The sequence below is a fragment of the Typopeltis vanoorti genome, chromosome 6, assembly GCF_054136105.1.
Source record: "Typopeltis vanoorti isolate ZY-2024b chromosome 6, IOZ_Tvanoo_1.0, whole genome shotgun sequence".
Taxonomy (NCBI): domain Eukaryota; kingdom Metazoa; phylum Arthropoda; class Arachnida; order Uropygi; family Thelyphonidae; genus Typopeltis; species Typopeltis vanoorti.
This window is the reverse complement of record NC_143554.1, coordinates 125,743,767-125,763,899: the sequence shown is the minus strand read 5'-3', so window position 1 is coordinate 125,763,899 and position 20,133 is coordinate 125,743,767. Positions and strand designations below refer to the sequence as shown.

Below are 20,133 nucleotides of genomic sequence, written 5' to 3'. Positions count from 1 at the left end.
TATTTATGGAATTATGAAAGTCCATATTTTTGGAAGTTCAAACTAAGAACATTTTTTAGGTATGGTATTTGCGGACTTATAATTTTTTGTCTAATTTTGCTACTAAGAATAGTCTAATTGACATCAAATTTGGTGTCAAGATTTCATTAATTTCCATAGAGCAACAGCAAAATTATGCTTTTTTTTTTTTCTTTCTCTTTAGATACTTTTTTTTTTAGTTACTTTCTTCTTGTCAGCTGAAATTTGACAACCTTAAGAAAAAAATACGTAACAACTGGATATTAATATACGCTTTTATTGTGCCTTTTAGTAGGATATTGTCTTATACTTTATAACAAAATCTCATAAAGCATTCTACTTTTCCATAAGGCTTGTAAAATATTGGCACCTAATCGATAAATGATAAAAGTGACCCTAATCACACTTACGCTAGAGTTTTGTTGTTTTTTTTTAAGCGATCTGCTTGCATTCTTTACTTTATAGTATCTCTTCATAATTTATGCTATTTTCACTTAGAGTTTTGCCCAATAATTATTTTTCTATCACAAACAACAGTCTTCTTCTCCCCCCCCTCCACTAACTGCAGTCGAATCGAAAGAATAATACATTTCAATTTTTACGTTCCACGATTCACTACGCCCTCTATTGTTAATTACAATTTCACGACATAACCTTGCAAATAAATACAAAAGAAAATTCTTACTTTTCAACTAAATTTTTCTTTTGGTATATTTGCTTATTTCAATGCTTCGTTTTAATAATTTCCAGACGGTAATCGACTTTCGCGTGAGTATAGATCACGCAAGAGGCGGGTGAGATAGAATTTCTTGATAAAATCAAATCACTTTACCTTTTTTAGCTCCTGAAGACGTGAACTAATTAAGCGATTTTTCTAGACTGACTGACTGAGATTAGATACTTTCTTTGTGCTGTCCAATTGTTAAAAGATCAAATTATCTCCACTTTCTTTTTGCTCCTGTCATTCTTTCTAATTCCCCCTCGTCCTCTCTTTCTCTCTGAATCGTGACTCGATGAACAACCGTCCGTCTTCATATTAGTATTCTGCTACAAAGGTGTTTCCTTCCTGAATGGCCCTCCCAGATGTCACGACCTGTCCCTTAATCATTCAACGTTCTCATCGGTGTATCTATCTTTGTATAAGCCTATGTGTGGATAGATGATTACTCTTCAGTCTGGCTTGTGTCTCTGGAAAGGGGTCTGAATTGTTGAGTTCGGTTCAATAGATCCCCAAGTTCTTAACGGAGGTTGGGAGAAACTCGATTTTTTATTTATTATTTTTTTTTTTTTTTTAGTCATTTCTTATAAGGATGTACTGAACCATTACCCCAATTTCCGGCGTACCCTGACGTCAGAGACACTTGCCTCACTGATTGAATAATGTGCAGCAAATTATCAGAGGGACATATTGGTGAAAGATGAGAGAGTTAACTTTTTTTTTCTTTATTTGTAATCCTTTTATTTTGCTTGCCTCTTTCTTTCTTCTTCTCTCCAACATCTTCCTTTCCCACGAAGTAACATCATCAATCATTACTTATCCTTGTGCGCACGCGCATGTACATACATTACACCCATTTTTTGGCTTCCCTATTAACGGGATATTGTCCCTTCAACGAAGCATATGGCTATTGGAAACGTGAATCCTTTTGTCTGGGTTTGACCTACCCATATGAATTTTCTTAATCTGTTTCAGTAGCAGTATTATTCAATCGGTGATTTTTTTATTATTTTTTTTTTTTGTCCTGCAATGTTAAGAATAAAATATCTGCCAACAAAGGATTTTTCCCCCCTGCGACTGCTACAGTAAAGAGATTTATCTTACCCGTTGTTGATGTGATTATTTATATCACTTTCAAGCCCTTAAAACTAGAAGAATTTTAAGGATTTCATCATGTCGAAGTACTCATCGATTTAAAGAACGGATTTAATATTTTACTGCTTTGATTGATCTATTGAGTTATACAGACGAACTCCAAGAGCTCGAATTTGAGCTTTGCTAATAATCTTGACGAGCAGTTAACGAAACGAATAAATTTAAACCAGTGAAGACTTCTGCCTGGGGGGGGTATTTCAATCATTAACAGATGTCGATCCGTTATTTTAGAACTTTACCAAGTTAGCAATTAAAATATTGCATTCATATCAGAACGAACTTTTCGGGTGAATAAGATAACTATATATGTCTAATGTAATGGCTACGTACGAGTAGTTTTTCTCTATCTAGAGATCATTTCTGATCTGTTTGGATCTTCGTAGTTGAATATTTGGATACCAACTATTTATTAAACTCCAATTGAGAATCGTTTTTTTTTTCCCTTTAAATAATAATTCGGTACTGAGGTAACTCCTGTGTTGAAGCTTGTTTCTAAGTCAATAGGTAGGTGTCCGGCTCACTTGTAACTCCTGTTTCGATCTTCGCTAATATTTTGATTCTAATGACAGATTAAAATTCGGTAATGATTTAAAAGATTATATTCAAATTTCGAAAACAGGACGCATGGCAGAGCTATTGAAAATAAGCTGGACTTATCATTCGTAATGTCATACGTGAAGCAAGATATGCTAGCGGTGAAAAATATAAAACTGCTTGTATCAGCCAAAACCAAACCCTGTTGGCTCTAGTTGTTTCTTAAACTTCTGATAACGGGGGACCTCACATAACAATACTTCTTTTTCGCGGAACCCCTGTGAATTTCTGTAAAAATTATCATAAGAGATTATGACACTGAACCATTACTGCCAACTATTTTAATCAAGAAAACATACGATCATAATATTATAAATAATAAAGTAATAACTATTCCAGAAATAAGCCCAGTTTAATAAAAAATTAGTAGTTTCCCCATTCACTGAAAGTTTTTTTTTCTTCTTTTCTTTTCAACAGCTACATCTAATACAAGTTATAAATCTATATGCTCTTGGGAATCCTGGGGTTCTGCAAAACACAATTTATGAAACACTATTCTAGGCTACATAAGCACCCTACACGAGAGTATATTTCGAATGCTTTCCTTTTATCGCTCAACCATTTTCTTTTCGTTCACTGCAAAACTTTTTTCAGGTCAATAAATTGATGGTACTTTTAAATGATGATATCAATATATTCTGAATCTGGTGTGTGTATATATATATAACTTTTTTTACCTTGGGAATAATGTATATTAGGGTTACCAAGTAATTTTATAAACTTGGTTAATTTACTCCTAATCCCAAGTAAGCAAACAATTAAGTTTGCGCCTGAACGTAGTTCAAGTCTAAAGGTGGTGCAACACTAGGGAAACTCATTGTAAAGGTGAATAAAGCTCTGATCACTATTCTTAGTATTTTCCATAATGTAAAGCACATCTCACTAAGAGATGTATACTGCAATACATTATTGGTGGGATCACTACCCGGATCGGTTTTAACCATTTGAAAAACAATGAGTTGCCCTGGTGTTGCACCACCTTTAGACTTGAACTATGTTTCAGGCGCAAACGTAACTGTTTGCTTACTTGGGATTAGGAGTAAAATAACCAAGTTTATAAAATTACTTGGTAACCCTAATATAAATTATTCCTAAGCTAAAAAAAAGTTATTTACATCTATATCTCCTTCAGAGATTATTCAAAATAAAAACACCTTTTAGCAACTTGCATAGGTAAGAGGTAGAGCCTTATCAACGCTCTGTATTGCTAAAACCTTGGTATATTTAGGGTCTAGCTACTCACTGAGGAGACCTCAAAAAAAGGTTGAAACCGGTCTGGGTAGTGACCCCACCCATAATGTATTGCAGTACAGTATGCATCTCTTAGTGAGATGTGCTTTACATTATGGAAAATACTAAGAATGGTGATCAGAGCTTTACCCACCTTTACAATGAGTTGCCCTGATGTTGCACCACCTTTAGACTTGAACTACGTTTCAGGCGCAAACTTAACTGTTTGCTTACTTGGGATTAGGAGTAAAATAACCACGTTTATAAAATTACTTGGTAACCCTAATATAATATAACCCCAATAATATAATATATACATATATACTTAATACAACTGAGAAGTTCTCTGGATTGTGATTACATAAAAAAGATTCATATACTGTACTGTCGATTACCATCATTAATTTGATTTTCACCTACTTAACTCTCCGATCAACAGGATGTCGGTTCAAATCCTGCCGTGGGCATTGATGTTTGCAAATATCTTTAGGTGGAAGATGAATTTTATCTCCTGGTATGAGATCATCACACTTACTGGAGATTTGATATGCTTGAAAAAGTACCATAATAGGGTTCTGACTGAAGTAAATAAAATATTAATATAAAGCCTATATAGTTCCGTGGAAATTGCGTTTGCTTCCATTATACTAGCCCCCCCCCCCCACACACACACCAGAAAAAAGACCGTTCTAAGTGTGATTTTTGACGAAGAACTTTTTGGAAGCCTATCTTCGACCGGTTCTTCTTGAGTTCGTCGATCTTTGACACTCGAAAGTACGGTTTTTTCTCCCGGAAATCCGATTTAATCTCGCAACTGAAAGAAAAAATCGACCGTAGAACTCACACTATTTTAGATAATGATGCGTAGCGTTAGGGACCACGAGATGGCAGCAGTTGTCAGCAATTGGGGGAGAAGTATATGCCAATTATTTGCTATATGCTTTCAGAATTAGGATCACTGATAATCTTAGACCAACTGACCCTCTAAACCAGTGCTTCCCAAACTTATGGATGTCAAGGGCCCCCTTTGGAAAATTAAAGATTTCACGGCCCCCCCATTGAAAAAAAAAATTCTAATACAGACATATATTTTGTACGCACCTGTGTGCACAAGCAATGAAACATTAATTTAAAGCGTTAAAAACTTGGCCGTTTTAAATGAGCGCAAGAATTTGCGTTTGTAAGCTTTTTTGTGCTTCTTATCAATAGCTTTGAAACGAGACATATGAATCAGTAGATATTTACTAATATTCATTAAACGCCGAAATACGCAGGAAGCAAAATTTGTGAACCAGTGCGTGATTTTTTCCATTAAAATAGAAAAAATAACAAAAAAGAAATAATAAAAACTAAATACGTTTCTTTTAAAATAAAAAATATATATCTACTTAGTCTTAAAACATTTTAAAATTGTTTTCATTATTTCACTGCCCTCCTCAACAAAAACTAACGGTCAATATAAAACGTAATAATATTAAGATGCAGGGAGCACAAGGAATCCGAACCTATCCCCCTCTCCCGCGCGCACACACGCACACACACACAAATACCGCTAAAATGGATATGTTTTCTTGGTTCAATTTGCCTGTATCTATGAGGGATGAAAAAATCCGTGTTTTCAGGAGAAAAAACTCCGCTACCTCCGTATGAGATTGACTTACTCACCTTCAACTGAAAATGTCCATATAAAGATAGCTCTAGTCACGACGAGAATCGAATTCGGATCTTTTCCAATTGAAGGATGGAATGTCCCGTTGTTCTTTCATTTGCGCTACGGAAGCATTTAGTTCCTGTACTTGTATTCGTCCGAACTTCATTACGGAAAGTTGTTGTGGCCGAACTTTCACAGACAGTTAATTAAGAACGCATCTGTGTATGGAAGGGACTGAGATATAATAAAAATTTCCTCCATTCACTCGATTTTCTCCTTCTCAAAAAAGCAAATGAAAGATAGCAGTTAAAGTTCTTCAACTGAGGATGCTCGAAAACAAACGGATGAGGAAAAGAAATTTGTAACCTGTTATGCTGAGTAGACAAATAATTCCCCTTTATCAGGAAGCGGAAGTGAAAACTACAAAATAATGAAAAGACCTTTTGTCTAGATACAACTAGATCGCTGTTTCGAGAGGATTTTCTCAAAACATTGATCTAAAAAAGAGTTCCTACCTTATAAGCATTGTTTAATTTAAAGATGGGACATTGGGGTGGGGGAGCCGCCATGCAGTGGGGTTAAAATTTAGACAAAAAGGGGGGAGGAATAGATTTCTGAACGTTTTCAAGATTTATAACTTAAACCAATGTGGATTTATTACCAAATCTACGATTGTGTAATTTATCTAAATGACATTAATGTCAAAATTTTAAATTTCACGCAACCGTTCCTATTTATCTTTTAAATGAACCACAATATATTACTTCCGCATTTGTAATATGCATACTTAAGTATGCATACAACATGATAAATCATTCTAAATATTATTCATGTGCGTGTGTGTGTCTATGATGAGCTATCAGAAGTTTCCTGCATACTTGAAATGCTCAAGTGTAGACTCAAATATCTACTCTGAAGTAATTGTGAACCTGTTATTCAACTCTGTAAGTACGCAAAAGATTGAAATGCCTTACAAAGGAAAAAAACAAACAAACTACCTGTTCTGATTCATGCTCTAGTGGACCGTTTGTTTTGATCATATTGTGAATATACGACCGGTTTTTGGACCAATCATCAGTCTTTGACTTCATACCGTTAAGTGGTGATACAGCTGAAATACTAAAATATATATATATATATATATATATATATATATAATAATAATAATCGATTTTATTTATGTGCAGTTGTTTAGAGAGAGTAACGATGAAGCCAAAGGAAAATTAGAAAGAAGAAAAAAAAATCAGGAAAAAGAATAGAAAAACAACAGTTAAAAGGGAAGTCTTTCCAGCATAAACGAGTTCTTTGGGGTGAGAAGGAAGTTGCTGAATCACAGACTTCTGACAGACGCTGGAATTTCTACCCTTCACTGATGCGGAACAGGTTTGGTTGCTTTGGATCTTTTTCTCGCGACCAGGTCAGGATTTCCTGCTTCTGTGTGCGTCCAGTTTTCTTTTGTCTTCCCGGAGAAGTCAAAGGTCAACGACGGCCATACCCTACCACACAATTCCCATATCATAAATCTTCAAGCAGCTCGGTGTTAGGGTGTGTGTGTGTGTGTGTGTGTGTGTGTGTGAGAGAGAGAGAGAGAGAGAGAGAGAGAGAGAGAGAGAGATGGGGGTTAGGGAAAGAGGGTGAATCGAAAATTGTTACCTGTAGTGAAATCGTAAAAGAATCCTAGTTAATCGGTATAACTGGTACAAGATTCTCTCTCTCTCTCTCTCTCTCTCTCTCTCTCTTTCCATCCGTAACGTGGTATCTTATCTGTAACGCAATAAAAGAACGCAGCACAAATTTCACAGTACAGCACAATACATTACTCACAGGGCTCAGTAATTAAAATGAGTGGGGAAGACACCTGGCCGAATGATTTTTTTAGTATTCTTTTGAAAAAAAAGATGTAGCATCGGTATATCATTGAAGTTATCAGAATTCGAAAAACCCTTTAGCTTTGGACTTGGTTACTATATCGCGACAAGTAAAAAATTCTCGGCTAGTTAAATTCAAAAAGACCGATGAATAAACAAGATTAATTTAAAAAGGGCTAGTTTGCAATTTTTTTTAATTACAGGAGCTCAGGATTTTTTTCAGGCGCCATAAAACTAACTGTGAGTGATGAAATAGAGTAATAACACTTATTTCCTATTACTCAGATATTCAGAGTAATAGAAATGTAATAGAGTAATGGAAATAGATTAACTCTATTTCCTCATAATTTTTCGATACGAGATTTAAAATAATGAATGTCACAGTTTAACGTCCTATTCTTAACTATACAAAACATGCACATATTTCATTAGCTAATGAAAATATCGATCACTTGAGATAGATGCAAAGACATTTTCTCGTTTTTATTAATGATGAGTGTAATCTAATCAGTTTTTGTGAATGACTGATGAAAATCAATTGAATTATGTCCCTCCATCGATCTGTCTGCTCATCATATTACGTACTAAAACAATATTAAGTTACCATGATAAAGCGGTGGACATAAGTCAATTTACCTCGCTCGCATTCTACATGTATGCATGCACTTTCTTTCTCTCTCTCTCTCTCTTGTTCCCCCCCCCCAACTTTCTAACAGTTAAATCTCCCGCCACCATACTGAGCTCTGTTCCCATTCCCATGATATTCTTCTTACCTTTTTTCTCGACGATGTTTCGGCCACTGAAGACAGAAAGTTTCTTTGAAGCGACTTTAGTCTCTTTAATGTACTTGGATAAAGTTCTGGAACTCCCTCAGCTGTCTCTTTTTCTCCTTCCTCCACCGGAGAGCTCAGAACGAAAGAGAGAGTGAGAGAGAGAGAGAGAGAGAGAGAGAGAGAGCGGGATCGTGACGATGAACTCTTTCACGTCACAGGTGGCAGTGCCCTCCGTCTGATGTCTCTCCCACTTCTGTACTCTAAACAGAGCTCGAACAGCCCCCCCTAGTGGAGAAATGGGCAAAGGCAGTGAAAGGGTTGAATGAAGACCGAGACATGAATGGTATCACGAGGTGCACACAACCAGGAGAGTACTTTTGAAAGGAAGGGATGACGGAGAATGAACGACAGGGGGAAAAGATAGAATGAATGAAGTTGAATAAAAACTTCGTACGACCAAGAAAATGAGTGTCAGACAATGAAAAAGAAGTATCATAAAGAGGTTGTGAAAGATGAAGATTAAATAAAACGATGCAAGAATTGCAAAGCAAAAGTAAGAGAGAGAGAGAGAGAGAGAGAGAGATCATTGCATATTGCGCTTTGTAGAAATAGTAACTGCATTCATCTTATGTCATAATTATAATTGTTTTCGATGCATTTCTGCCTTTATACTATCCATTAAGTGATGCTTAAATGTAACACGTCATTTGTGTGTGTGTGTGTGTGTGTGTGTGTGTGTGTGTGTGAGAGAGAGAGAGAGAGAGAGAGAGAGAATAAATACAGTATATACTCGTATATAATTTCAGCATACCCTCATATCAATAAATTATCCATCTGTATTAGGCTCTTATGCTATTTCACACAACTAAAATATTACTTCCTTCAGGGCTCTCTGTAATAAAGCATTCGAAAAAAATTATATATCAGTTAGTCTGTTTTCTTTTTTTCCCCCTGATTATTTCTTTAAGGAATATGACATCATCATTGAATGCCATTTCTTACTTTCATAACCCTACATATTTTCGTATGAAGCATATTACAGAATAGTATGGGAATATAAAATTTAGTACTAAAACTTGAAAAATCACGAACAGAATATTACGACTACTGCGACACAATAAAAAAAAAAGGCATACCAAATGTCACTCTAACTAGTAATTGTTTTTAAGAAGAACAAGAAAACCCTAAGGATGAATATCCACGAGAGGATGGCTTTACACTTAATATTCCATAGTTTTTTTTGTTTTTTTTAAATCTCGTGATGATATGTAACTTCAAGGATCCTTTTACTTCCAGTTTTTTTTTTCACCAGAAAAAAAGTAAAGGAAGTTGTTACGAAGCCAGTTGAGAGTCACAAAACAAGAAAGCAGCCTTCAAATTAGTTTTGAGATACTCACTTCGCTATTTTTTTATAAAGCGCATGGCAATTGGAAATATTTCAAAAGTAGCTCACTGTTGTCGAGTGTACTAATCTGTATTGCTAACAAAATCATCTACAAATTTTATTCAACTGAGGATGTTGCATAATACACAAATAAATCATCTCTCATCTTTTTATTTTCGCAAATGAAGTGGGTGGGAGCTTCCAAAGTCCCATATATATATATATATATATATATATATACCTTGATGGATCCGTGTTTCACTCAGGATTTCTCCATGAGTGCAGGTCACAAAGATGCCTTCAACGATCTCGATCTTGAGCCTCTCTCTTCCATGTTATACCCATAGATTTCACTAGTGGATCTTCCCATCTTGTAGGTGGTCTTCCTGGTTTTCTCTTTATTCTTGGTTGCCAGTTGAGTATTCTATGTGTCCATCTGTTATCCCCGAGTCTGGCTAGGTGACCTGCCCATCTCATCTTGCTTTCATATACTGCAGTTACCACATCTTTTATGCCTGATCTCTTTCTTAGTTCCGTGTTTCTAACATGTTCCATTCTGCTGATGTTACAAATCCTGCGTTCTATTGCACACTGAGTTATTCTGAGAGTCTCTTCTTCTTTTCTTGTCGTGTTTCATGTTTCTGATGTCAAGATTTGGATCAGTAAGTGTTTCTTTTAGTCTGTTGAATGATAGCCATGCAGCTTTCTTTCTTTTTGCTAGTTCTTCAGATAAATCGTAATTCATTTTTATTGTTTGTCCTAAGTACTTGTATGAGTCAACTTGTTCTATAGGGATGTTATCAATACATAGGTGACCGTCACTTGTGTAGATGTTATTGATCCATTTTGTTTTTTTCTAGATTCATTTCTAAGCCTATCTTACTGCTGTTTGTGTACACTTTTTCGCCCATTTCTTCTAGGTCTTTTGGGTTGTGGGATATCAGTACTATATATATATATTAAATGAGTGGGCAACTGGTAATCACTTTTAGCAGTCAACGATAGCTGGACCCATCAGTACCGATATTGGGTACGAGGCTAGAGTATGGCAGGCAATTGTCGATATCTCCTGCTCTTGATCGTAGCTATAATTAGTATATATCGTTATCATGGTGTGAGTTGTACCGTCTGTTTTTCTGATGTGTAGGATTAAAAAACCGAGTTTCTTGGAGGCTGAAACTTCTTTTCCTGTACCAAAGAGCAACAGCTGATAGAAGACCTAGAGAAGGTTTATGTGGTTGGCCATTAAAATCGAACCAATAACGATGATTCTTTTGATGGTCTAGTATTATGGAACGAAAAGCGTTGGCAGAATGCTTAATAGGGGAGGTTGGTGCGTGCGTGCGTGCGTGTGTGTGTGTGTGTGTGCATTTTTCTCCCAATAGTAACCCTACCAGGAGGTAATTTATTCCTACATGCTCCATGGCATACAATGCATATATTACATGTAGCTTCCAAGTACTGATTAACATTTACATTTCCAATTTTGTATCAGTATTCATATTTACATTTATATTTTTACATATATATGTGCATATTCCGACTTTCACGTCATATTTATATTTATATTTATATTTTTATGTATACATATATTTACGCTATATAATTCATACAATATCAGTAATTTGTTACTTTACAACGACTGGTAGTTGATCTTATTGGCAAATTTAATTAGTTCCGAGTAATACTTTTCGATAAGTCTTTGTTTTAACACTGGCCACTTGTCTCTAGAAGTGATGACGTGTTGCATTTGGGGCATCCGTATGGAGTCCAGTAGCTGACAGTCGTAAAGTATGTGGTCAACAGTCTGTTGACGGTGTGAACTACAAATACATGATGGTGATTCCAGGATATGGAACCTGTGTAAGTAGTGTCTTAGTTTTCCGTGTCCCGTTAGTAGCGTGGTTAAACCTGAAGAAATGGGCGTGTTTTTTCAGCCAGCGTCTGCTGCTGATGCTTGGCAAGAATTGTTTTGTTGATGATCCGTTTTTTGATGTCTTCCATTCTTCTTCCCACAAGTCTAGGCTTCTTTCTTCTGCAAGTGTTTTTATAGCAGATTTCGAGTACTTTTGGTGTGTGTGTGTGTGTGCTTGCGCGCGCGCGCACACACACAAATGGTTAAGAAGCAAGAAGAACCTATTAATGTTTTATTCGTACAGCTGGAAATTGTAATCCTTCTGGACCTACAAGGATTACAATGTGTGTCTCATCGCTGTTAGGGAAATTCTGTGCCCAAATAATAAGGAAGTGTTTAAAAAACCGAGTTTGTCTGGGGTAACTGTAGCACGACGTGTCGAAGAACTTGCCAATGACATTGAAGGAACTTTAAAAAAAAAACGGTCGTCCGAATTTACGTCATATTCACTTGCTTTAGATGAGAGCACAGATGCAAAGGATAGAGCACAACTGGCTATCTTTGTCCGTGGCATTGATCAACAATTCAATGTGACAGAAGAACTGATAGCGCTCGTACCCGTGAAGGGAACGACGAAAGGCATTGATATTCTTGAAGTCACCAAGAAAACGCTCCAGAGTTTCGACCTTAGCTTAACCAACCTCGAGGGTATGGAACTAGTGGTGTCCCCCCTGCTATGGTGGGAAAGAACGAAAGGTTTGTTGCGCTGCTACGGAAAGAACTGGAACTAGAAGGAAAAGATTTCGTCCATTAAAACTATTTAATCCACCAGGAGAATTTGCGCGAAAACTATTCGATCTGAGAATGTCATGAAAGTTATTGTGACTATCGTCAACATTATTAGGGATTGAATCATCGCCAATTCCAAGAGTTTTTGACCCAAGAGTGTGAAGCGGATCAGAGCGATGTGGTTTATTATAATGATGTGCGTTGGTTGAGCAGAGGGAAGGTTCTTAAAAGAGTCTTTGACTTAAGGAGCGAAATACAGCAGTTCATGTATTCCTAATCTGCAATCGGCTTCCCAAGGGGAAGCCGATTGCAGAATTCAACGATCCGAAGTGGATGACAGACTTTGCCTCTGCGACCGACATCACGTTGCATATGAATGACCTAAATACGCGCGGCTACAGTCCAAAGATCAACTGCTGCACACTCTTTAATCACATCAAAGCTTTTATGGCCAAGCTCAAACTTTGGGAGGCACAACTGCTGAGTCCAACTGTTCGTCTCTTGATGAATACGCTCCAAAATTAGCCATGTAAAGTGAGTTCGAAGAGAGATTTAGATCCAAGACAAGAACTGAGATTACGGACTAACATCTTGAGAATACTCTGCGCATAGCGACTTCCAACATTGATGCCAACATTGAGAAGCTGGTCAAGGAAAAGCATTGCCAAGTTTCCCATTGACATTGTAAAAAACGAATGTTTTCTTCATTAAATTATCTTTTTTCAAGTATTGATTGTATTTACTTATGAACCCTACTCCTACCTACGCTCTTAAAGCTGAGTTTGTTTATTTTTATAGGATTTTATGTAAAGTATTATGCACAGCGTTCCTTGTGAATCTGGAAAGCATCTTACAATTCTAAATACCGCAGTATAGCTTGATGGCCCGTGGGCTTCACTGAAATTTTTAATGCGGCCAGCACTGTCTGAAAGATTGAAGACCCTTGTTGTAGGTAGTTAATTTTTAAAGTGGATCAGCTAGAAAAATTAATGTTGTACTAGATGTCTGTTCGTTTTTATTTTCTAAGAACATCTTTATGACTACCTGATGAATGTGAAATTTTGTGCTTTCGTTATTTGGAAAATTACGTCATTTACCCTCTAACCCCTAGTTATTCATCAGTGCATGCGGGACGTTTTTAGCTTTAACTTCTTGAAAAAGAGTTGGCCGGCGGTTTCTTGCATTCAGCTAGGTTTGGTTTATTTAGACTTACGGCCGAAGCAACTCAGGCTATGAGGTCAGTGTTCGGAAGGGAAAAGCATGCCACTTCCATATGAGACCGACTAACTCACCTTCAGTCGAAAAGTCCTGATAAAGGTTTCTCGCGTCCGAGACGGGAATCGAATCCAGGTCTTTCCAACCAAAGGGCATCGTCGAAACCGACTGAGCTATGGAGGCTGAGATCCTGGCATTCAGCATCGCGAAAGTTGATTGCACTTCTATGTTTAGTAAAGCCTCATACGAGAATACTGCAGACTACTTTAGTGGTATATTTTTTTAAGTATTGACTAACTCGAATCGAGGTTTTTTAGAGGTTATTTACTTATGTAATCCTAATACGTAGAGATGCCTGATTATTCGAGCTATTTGCAAATGAAGTGGGGGGATCGTACATCTGGTTTTGCCAGCATTATGACCGAAACAACAGAGCCTCCGTAGCTCAGTTGGTGTAGCCCTTTGGGCGGAAAGACCTGGGTTCTATTCCCGTCCATGCCTGGAACTTTTATCTGGTCTCTTTCGACTAAAGGCGAGTTAGCCGGTCTCATACGGAGGTAGAGGGTTTTTCATCCCTCAGAACAGGCAAGTAGAACACACGCAATTTACAGACAAGAATACTTAGAGGCATTGGGATAACCTAGGATTTGAATTGTTTAAATTCTTGTGTGTTCTTTACTTGATATGGTCAAATATTTTCTAGATTGTTTCTCTTGCCCAAGATAACGACAATTACTCACTGTCCCATGAAAAGTCGACCCTTTAATTGATACACCGATCCCAGGCTTTTGTCATTGTTGAAAAAAACTTGCAAAAGTACTGTGTTTTGAATTTCAGTGATTACAGTTCACTTTTTTTTTTCTATTGGTCCTAATGTCATATAATCGTTTTCCCTCCAGCTTCATGAATAAATAAACGCGGAATGATCCATGTTCTGTCTGCACCTAGTGGAGAAGTTTTGCATTAACTGCATTATTATTGTTAGTATTAATGGCTCAGATATGCGATACAGAATCGTAAAAACGAAAGGTACTCATACGAATTTTATTTGGTTGTTAGACTGTTTATGTTTCACAGGTTTACTCTGAAACACTTTATTCGCAGGGTGTTATTTCAGGGGGAATGGTGAATGGATTCATTTAAAAGAGAAGACAAATCGTGAAAAAGCCAAAGAATTATCCTAAGGAAAGAAGATAAATGTGAAACTATGTCTTCGACTGAGCAAAAGATTTGGGTATGGAAAGACGTAGAAAAAAAAAATGAAGTAGGCCTAAGTTCTTTTTTTTTTTTTTTTTTTTTTTTCTTCAGATACATTTGTCAGCCGTAATAGACTATAATACATAATCAACCGTAATGTCAAATGAATTTGACAGACTGGAACAAGAAAGATAGTTGAACTATTCATCTTTCTGTCCTTGAATATTGATTTTCTCCAATTAAACTTCCCTAACAGAGAGGCCAGTCTTCTTTTTCGTCTTCCTCTTTCTTCGTCTTGACTTTAAAGTTCACGAGTCGAACTCTAGCCTGGGAAAAGGAAAAAAAGAAAAAGCAGCATTCAGAGATCCCGCTTTTTTCCATCCTCAACTGGATTAATTATTAAATTTAATTATTTTCTTTCTGTTCTAAACTAAAATGATTAATAAAAGTCGTTTTAAGGTTCGTTTTGTGTAAGTAAGTAAGTATTTATTTATTTATTTATTCATTTATTGTATTCATTTGTATTCGTTATATCAAGTATTCATTTATTGCATCTGACGGTGTTTTGAATTTCTTAGAAAAATTTCCCTTTGACTCGGACCATTGGAAATGTTTTACAGAATATTGCAAAGCGGTTCGACATTATATAAAGCAATATCTCCAACTAGGGTTGATAGAATTTAATAAAATTTGGGACTCAAGATGTGAAGTCAATTCTCTTGGACAGTGCGACTAGGAAAATGATTCCAAATGATTAATATTAATAATTCTACTCGGATTCAATGAAATTTGTTGCCTTTTCTTACTGAGATTTGTCACTTTTTAATTTCTGTTGGAAATTTTTTGTGCTAAAATTGGTAAAAGTAAAATTATGTGTACAGACAAATGTTATGGGCGTAATGTCTACGCCAAAAACAGGTCTAATTCAATTGTTATGAAACGCATCTATTCGTGACTGTCCCCGATTACTTCCATATTTGTTTCTATTATTACTCATGTGGCTATTTCCATGATTATTAACTCAGTGAAGAATGAATCATTTGCACGTTTTTGTTCCATATTTGCATTTTATATGAGATAACGTCAATGTCGACACGTTCCACAGTAAACTGGGTTGTTATTATTATTTTTTTTTAAACTAATTTAGGAAAAAACGAGACCTTCTTAAATGCTGCCAGAATACTAATATTATTATTCACATCAAAATCAAAAGGAATGATATCCGCAAAAGCTCACTGCACCAAATGGTAGTCGAGCACATGTAGGAAGCATGAAATGAGTATTTTGCAAACTAAAAAAAAATAAATAATAATTCCAGTAGTATTGTGATCGATTTTGATCGCAAATCGTGCTTACATTAATAAAATAACAATATATATATATATATATATATATATATATATATATATATATATATATATATATATATATATATATATATATATATATATATATGGGAATAAATTTTTAACTTGGGTATATTGTATATTAGGATAACCAAGCAATTTTATATGCTTGGTTATTTTAGCTCCTAATCCCAAGTATGCAAACAATTAAGTTTGCGCCTGAAACAAAGTTCAAGTCTAAAGATGGTACAACACCAGGGCAACTCATTGTAAAGGTGGCTAAAGCTTTGATCACTATTCTTAGTATTTTCCCATAATGTAAAGCACATCTCACTAGAAGATGTATACTGCAATGCATTATGGGTGGGGTCACTACCCAGACCGGTTTCGACCTTTTTTGAGGTCTCCTCAGTGAGTAGCTAGACCCTAAATACCAAGGTTTTAGTAATACAAAGGTATATAGGTAAAGTTGATAAGGCTTTGTATTACTAAAACCTTGGTATTTAGGGTCTAGCTACTCACTGAGGAGACCTCAAAAAAGGTCGAAACCGGTCTGGGTAGTGACCCCACCCATAATGCATTGCAGTATACATCTTCTAGTGAGATGTGCTTTACATTATGGGAAAATACTAAGAATAGTGATCAAAGCTTTAGCCACCTTTACAATGAGTTGCCCTGGTGTTGTACCATCTTTAGACTTGAACTTTGTTTCAGGCGCAAACTTAATTGTTTGCATACTTGGGATTAGGAGCTAAAATAACCAAGCATATAAAATTGCTTGGTTATCCTAATATATATATATATATATATATATATATATATATATATATATATATTCGTAAAAAAATGTATAAATAAATTTTATACCATAATAATTATATAGCAATTTAAATAATTTTCTCATAGTATTAATTACCTATTATTGCTAAAGAATATATTAATAAAGTTCGGTGTGTGTGTGTGTGTGTGTGTGTGTGTGTCAGTGGCGAAGTCTCCATGCTTGCTGCGCAAGCTCATTAATTGAGAAAGAAGTAATATTTATATGTTAATAAATGAATCCATTTATAAGCATTCCATTTAGGCTTTTATTTTTGTAGACAGAAGACGTTTTAAGCTTGCGCGGCAATAATTGAACTTTGCGTTGTGTTGTGTATCGAAGGCCGGCTAGTCAAGCTACCTTGGCTTGCTCAGTTGTGGGAGCATCCAGGTCGTCGCTTCAGCACTGTGATTTCATGCGCGCGCATAGCCATTTTCGCTCCCTCCACGCCATCTCACCCCCCTCTTGCTTAAAAACGGGCCATATTAAAAATCATAAGTGTGTTCATCTCAAGCTGAGCACTTTATTTTCTGGTGAGTTACGTACAATATGCAATGCTTGCTTTTTTGTGTAAAAAAATATTTTTATAGTAATGGCCACAAACTGCAACGAAAGGGAAAAACCAACATTTTCAATGTTGGTTTTTCCCTTTCGTTGCAGTTTGTGGCCAAATGAATTTCTCTCGAAGAAAAATATTAAAAATCTTGGATCGGTTAAAAAATGGAGAAAAACCAGGAGTTTTTGCAGGGACTTTGAATTTAAATGAATCAACAATTCGAATAATCAAACAAAATGAACATAAAATCCGAGAGTGTGTTTATTGCTGGGTCAACGATAAGTGCAAAGCGCGTGCAATCTTCTATCGAAATCTAATGATTTCGATAGAAGATTGCACCTCAAAAGAAAATTCCTATGGATGGAAATCTTATTGGACAAAAAACTCTCAAAGTTTATAAACATTTATAGTGCAGACCAGGTGTTCAATGCAGATGAATCCGGGTTGTATTGGAAAAAAGTGTAAAAACGCACCAATATTTCGAAAAATGAAAGATCAGCTCCTGGATTCCAAGTTTCCAAAGATAGAATTACTCTACTGTTTTGTAGTAATGCATCAGGTGATTACACGACAAAACCAGTGTTTATTAACCAATCCTCAAATCCTCGTGCTATGAAAGATTAAAATATGCATTATTTTATTTTGCCTCAAACATTTATGCATTATGTGCAATGAAGTTTAAGTACAATTTGTAATTTTTATACTATGTATTTGTTTCATAGTTTATGTTTTCTTAACTTACATAGAATTACCTGAATTAAATAAAAATATATTTTTTGTTGGATATGTCATTGTTGTTTATATAATTTAAAAAAAAAAGATTTCGGAACATAACCCTACTTTTGCTATGCGATCTGAGACTCACATAACGTGATTTATATAACGCGGCATTTGTGCGAAACCTAACATCCGCGTTATACGAGGGTTACCTGTACATAGTTTTAAATGGTCAGTAATTCATTATTCCGCTAATCAGACTTCAATCACACTTCTCATTCCCTGAATGATAACAAGAGCAAGCGTTCACGCTTGCTTTTGTTATCATTCAGGGATAACACCACCGACTGCACAGAATTATATATACAGTATATATATTTAAAAAAAATTGTAAAAAATTGATTGCCTTTGTAGTTTATAATAACCTAAAAATAATGAATTCCTTCTATAAACATAAAGACATACATAAATTAAGAGGATGGAAATCAATATTAGATTACTTTATACTAAATGAAAAGACATCAAAATTTTCACTAGATGTTAGAGTTCACAGAGGATATGAAATAAGCAGTGACCACTTCCTTGTTAAAATAAAATTAAGATTACCACCTAAATGGCTACAAGTAACAAGAACAGAAAAAAAAATTGAAACATTTGTTTATAAAACTAGACTATTGAATGACACAAATGTATAATGGCTATATGAACAAAGAATTAACCAATATTTAGACAAAATAAAACAAAATGAAGAAATAGAAATAGAATGGCTTAATATAAAAACGATACTAAATTCAGCAGCAAATGAAAGCTTAGGAAAGACCAAAAATCAATAAAAGAAAAAACTGAAGATCTGGGATGATACAATCAAAGAAATAATCAAAAAGAAAAAAGAAGCCTATCACAAATGGTTAAGCAGTAAAAGATTAGCAGATGAAATAGAATATAAAAGAAATCAGCCTAAAAGAAACAAGAAACGAAAAATCACCTGGAGAAGATAAGCAAGGTTCAGAACTGTATAAATATGCAGGAACAAGATTCAAAGAAAGACTCTTATTATTTTTAAATAAAATTTACTCAACTGGTATCCCCCCAATAGAATGGAAAAAAGCAATTGTGATTCCTATCTTTAAAAAAGGTAATAGAGATGACCCTAAAAACTATAGAGGTATCAGTATACTAAATTCCTGTTACAAAATATATAGCAGAATCTTAAATAACAAACTAATGAAATATTCCGAAAACTTTATTCTAGAATAAAGAATGGATTTAGAAAAGGACGATCATGTATAGACCCGGCCTTTTGCCTAAAATTAACAATAGAGAAAAGAAGCGAATATAATTTAGAAACACATATTGCATTTATTGACTTTGAAAAAGCATTTGACAAAGTTAAAAGAAACATATTGTTTAACATATTAAAAGAAAGACAAATACCAAATAATATCCTAAAAGCTATCACAAGTATATATGAAAATAATCAAATACAAATAAGATTAAATCACGAGCTACCATATACGAGAGAGGTAAACCAAGGGGTCCGACAAAGATGTCCCCTCTCAGCAACTCTTTTTAATATCTACTTAAATGAAATAATAATAAAATGGAATAAAAATTTACATCAAGGAATTAAAACTTTCACCTACAGTTAACTTAAACACTCTCCTCTTTGCCGACGACCAAATAATAATTACAAATTCTGAAGATAACTTACAGAAAGCTATTTTAGATCTAAATGAGATATCCAAAGATTATGGTATGATAATATCAACAGAAAAATCAAAAACTATGACCTTTAAAGGACAAGATCCAGCAAGAACTAAAATAGTAATAGATAACAAGATCTTAGAACAAGTGAATTCATTTAACTACCCAGGATGTAAGATCATATATGAAAATGAAAAAGATATAAACGTAAAAATTGCAAAATATTTAAAAATAACAGGTGTAATTAACTCTATATTTAAACCAAACCTAGTTCAAAAACAAACCAGACTAAAAATATACAATACATTAGCCCTACCAGTCTTAATATATGGAAGCGAAATCTGGACAATAAAACAAAAAGACAAAGATTAACAACAGCAGAAATGAAGTTTATGAGAAAAACTGCAAAGTATATCCTATTTGATCACAAAAGAAACGAAGATATTATGAAAGAATTAATCCAAGAACCAGTAATAGAAAAAATTAAAAAATATAAACATAAATGGATGGAACACGTTCAAAGAATGTAAACAGAAAGATTACCAA

General features: G+C 35.0%; 1 protein-coding gene across 1 annotated transcript in view; it reads right to left on the bottom strand.

Moving 5' to 3' along the window:
* The window catches only part of shd (cytochrome P450 family 24 subfamily A member shade), a 137,287-nt gene extending 129,141 nt beyond the window's left edge, over window positions 1-8,146 (bottom strand). The window contains exon 1 of the mRNA XM_090393679.1: window positions 8,008-8,146. The gene's annotated coding sequence lies outside the window, so the exon portion shown is untranslated. The remainder of the gene's footprint in view (window positions 1-8,007) is intronic.
* Between the last annotated feature and the right edge of the window lie 11,987 nt (window positions 8,147-20,133).